Here is a 4,049-nt window from a genome sequence, read left to right as displayed (position 1 = left end):
AAATAGGGTAGCTGTTTAGCCATTATCCCCGCAATCTTGAAATAGGGTAGCTGTTTAGCCATTATCCCCGCAATCTTGAAATAGGGTAGCTGTTTAGCCATTATCCCCGCAATCTTGAAATAGGGTAGCTTTTTAGCCATTATCCCCGTAATCTTGAAATAGGGTAGCTGTTTAGCCATTATCCCCGCAATCTTGAAATAGGGTAGCTGTTTAGCCATTATCCCCGCAATCTTGAAATAGGGTAGCTGTTTAGCCATTATCCCCGCAATCTTGAAATAGGGTAGCTGTTTAGCCATTATCCCCACAGTCGTAAATCAGGGTAGCTGTTTAGCCATTATCCCCGCGATCTTGAAATAGGGTAGCTGTTTAGCCATTATCCCCGTGATCTTGAAATAGGGTAGCTGTTTAGCCATTATCCCCGCAATCTTGAAATAGGGTAGCTGTTTAGCCATTATCCCCACAGTCGTAAATCAGGGTAGCTGTTTAGCCATTATCCCCGTGATCTTAAAATAGGATAGCTGTTTAGCCATTATCCCCGGAACCTTGAAATGGGGTAGCTATTTAGCCATTATCCCCGCAGTCGTAAATCAGGGTAGCTATTTAGCCATTATCCCCGCAATCTTGAAATAGGGTAGCGGTTTAGCCATTATCCCCGCGGTCATAAACTAGGGTAGCTATTTAGCCATTATCCCCGCGGTCGTGAACTAGGGTGCAGCCCGAAGCAGAGTCTGATGCAGTCAGAGAGCAACGCCGGAGCGCGCAGCGCAAAGGTCAGGTATGTTTCCTCCTACTCGTTACGTGTCTTTTACTTTTATATGTTTTACATTGCATGTGTTACGTTAGCAAAAACGTTTTCGAACCACACACATCACTGTCAAAATAGAAAAGTAGGGGCAACTGTAGACACCGAGTCGGAGGACCTGTGACGAAAACCTGAAACAAGACGGTCGAAGCGATTGATTCTGGAAGTTTTGAAAAATATATAAAGAATAATAAGCTGAGGAAAATTAACGGCACGGCGCGGGCACGCAACGGCATCCCGCACGCGGACGACGATGGTCGAACGCCCGCTTGACGGCTCGAGATGTGCGCGCGGCGTCCGTCGGACGCACCGCGAGTGGCATGCTCTCGACGCCCGGGCAATGCCTGGGACCGCTGGCGGTGCGCGCCCTTGTGGGCCGTTGAGCACACGTGCCTGGCAGCGCGAGGCGCGCGTTCGGCGGCCGCGACGTGCGAGCGTCTAGCTGCGCGGGACGCGCGCTCGGCGGCCACGGAGTGCACGCGTCCGATGGCGCGGGGCACGCCCCGAGGGTCGCCGGCCGGCACCCAACCACGTCGGGCGAACGCCCAACACGTCGGGCGGACGCCCGACGAGGGTTGGGCGCGGGCGCCCAACCTCGCGTTGGGCGCTCGCCCAACGCCGTTGGGCGGTCGCCCAACTATTGTTGGGCGGCCGCCCAACTCATGTTGGGCAGCCGCCCAACTCATGTTGGGCGGGCGCCCAACAAGGTTGGGCGGTAGCCCAACACTAGGTTGGGCGGCCGCCCAACCACAATGGGCGACGCCCAATTTTTTTTGGGCGTCGCCCATTGTTCCGGGATCCGTTTCCCTATATAAGGGCACGGATCCCAAGGTGAAGAAGGGCCTTTTTGGGGGGAAAAACTTTCTCACTCTAAACATTTTTAGAGAGAGAGTGGATTTTTTTGAGAAAAATATTTTTTTCTCAAAAATTCCAAATTTTCTAAGTTTAATTTTTACTAAATTTTTATTAAAATCGGGAGCTCGCGGTTCGTGGAATCAATCGGCTTCGACTGTCAGATACCGAATCAAAGGTATTATCCGAGGACTAGACTCTTTGTTTTATTTAATTTATTTCTCTCCTTCTATTTATTTTTTTATGCTATAGTTTTTATTCCTTTAGTCATTTATTTATTTTGTCACGTTTTATTTAGTTAGCGTATTTATTTAATTTTCGTTTCGTGTTAAATAAAATTCGGTTTTGTCTTAAAATAAAAACCTCATTTTGGATATCCCAATACGAACCGTGATCCGATAAAAAGGTAGTTCGGGTATCGAAAATGTTGTAATTATAAGTTTTTTTAAAAGAGGTTTCCAAATAACGTTTTAAAATAAAAACATCGTTTTAGGAACTTCCGTTTTCGACTATGATCCATCTTTGGTAGTTCGGAAGTCCAAAACGTTTGAATTAGATTTAATTTAATGCTTTTGAACAAATCTGAAAAATGTTGGAGTGCTGCTGTAATTTGCCAATTCTGTCACTAAAGGCTGTTTACCGACGGATTTTCCGTCGGTAAATCTGCCAAAATGTAAAAAATGTCATTTTGGTCCCCTTTTCTTAACTTTTAGACTTTTAATCCTTAGTATATATATATATATAATTATGTAATATATGATTTTCAAATTGTTTTAGAATTTTAACATATATAATTATTTTAGAAGAGTGGTGTTCCATTTTATTTTTATAAATGTATGTATTACTTTCTCTTTTTTTATCATTATTTATTTAAGTCACATTAAAATCTATTTTAAATGTTATTTACTTGGGTATTTTGTGAGACAATTAATAGATATTAGGGAATAAACATATAGTCTTTTTGACATTAAGATTATATTAGTTATGTATATATATATAGTTTTGGAGTATATTTGGGTTATGTTAATTATTGACAAATAGAGTTATTTTGAGTGATAAATGCTATTCTCTTATTTATGAATTTCATCTACTATTTTCATATATTTAAAGTATAAATATATTACTTTCATTACTCTTTCTTATATATGTATTGGATAGTATACTTTCTTTTACTCTTATTTTATGTCTTTTGGGCTAAAATGTGTAAATATATATCTATATTATTTTCTTTATCTCTTTTGGCCATTTATGAGTCCATGTTTCAAATGGGCTTCACTTGGAAAAATTAATTTTTGGGCCTAAATGTGTTTATTGATGTAATTATAATAGTTAGAGAGTCCATTAAATAAGTGGGGAAAATAAGTCACAAAAAGAGAGTTTTCAATTAAAATTATTTAAGCTAATGAGCTTTCTTAGATCTCTAATGTAGATAAATAGAGTCATTTTGGTTGATATTTCAAATCGTCTTCAAAACACCACGTTTTAAAACCTTAGTCCGTTCCAACGACGGATTAAGCGAACATTGTAATCAAAATCGTTTTTTTTTTAATAATGGAGATTTTGAATCGCTTTCTTAATGAATTTGTACAAAATAAAATTGACTTGTATGTTTAACCACGTTTTCTTATTAAAAGGCTTTTACTTTAACGTTTTCAATTACTCGAGTCGTTCCAACGGCGATTCGGGTAAGCTTTATCAAACGGGATTTTAAAACGCACCTAAATCATTCCAACGGCGATTAAGGTGCGAACCATGTAAACATCATTTTGGGGAAATAAGTTAATGTAGAATAGACACACAACATAACATTTAAATACGGTTGTAAATAAATCACTTCTTTCTTCCCCCTCTCTGTGTATGTATAAACATAAATGGGTGATTCTTTACTGATGTGGCTTTTCAATATCATATGCTCAAAATGGTTTCCAAAAAGAGAAAGAAAAGGGTTTCAAATGAATTTTAAACTTAAAGAAGTATACGATTAGTCCGTTATCGCCTAACATGCTGAGTAGGAGGCCGGTGGTTCGTAACCGGGCGATGTCGGGGTGCCTAGTAGCCTTTCTCCGGAAAGGAGCTAGCCTTCTCGGCTCGTACCTAAGTTTCCCGAACCCACACCGGTCTCCCGCAAGGGATCGGTGTTCATTTTTCCATTCGTGGGTGGCGACTCTTCCATATCTCCGAGCTCCGGTCCTGCCGAGCAGCTTGATTCCACGATTGGTTGCTTTCAGCGTCAATCACCGCTTACGTCGCCATGAGGTTGTCCACCCCCCGGTCCGCCCGGGAGATTAGGCCGCGGCACCTCGTCTAACACACGTGTTATAAAAAATTTGAAAAAAAACTACTTTAACTTTTATTTAACTGTCACATCTAAGACTGAGCACAGATCCTAAAGATA

This window comes from Euphorbia lathyris, chromosome 4 (assembly GCF_963576675.1).
Source record: "Euphorbia lathyris chromosome 4, ddEupLath1.1, whole genome shotgun sequence".
Lineage (NCBI taxonomy): Eukaryota > Viridiplantae > Streptophyta > Magnoliopsida > Malpighiales > Euphorbiaceae > Euphorbia > Euphorbia lathyris.
The sequence above is the reverse complement of the archived record's forward strand: the minus strand, read 5'-3'. Positions refer to the sequence as shown.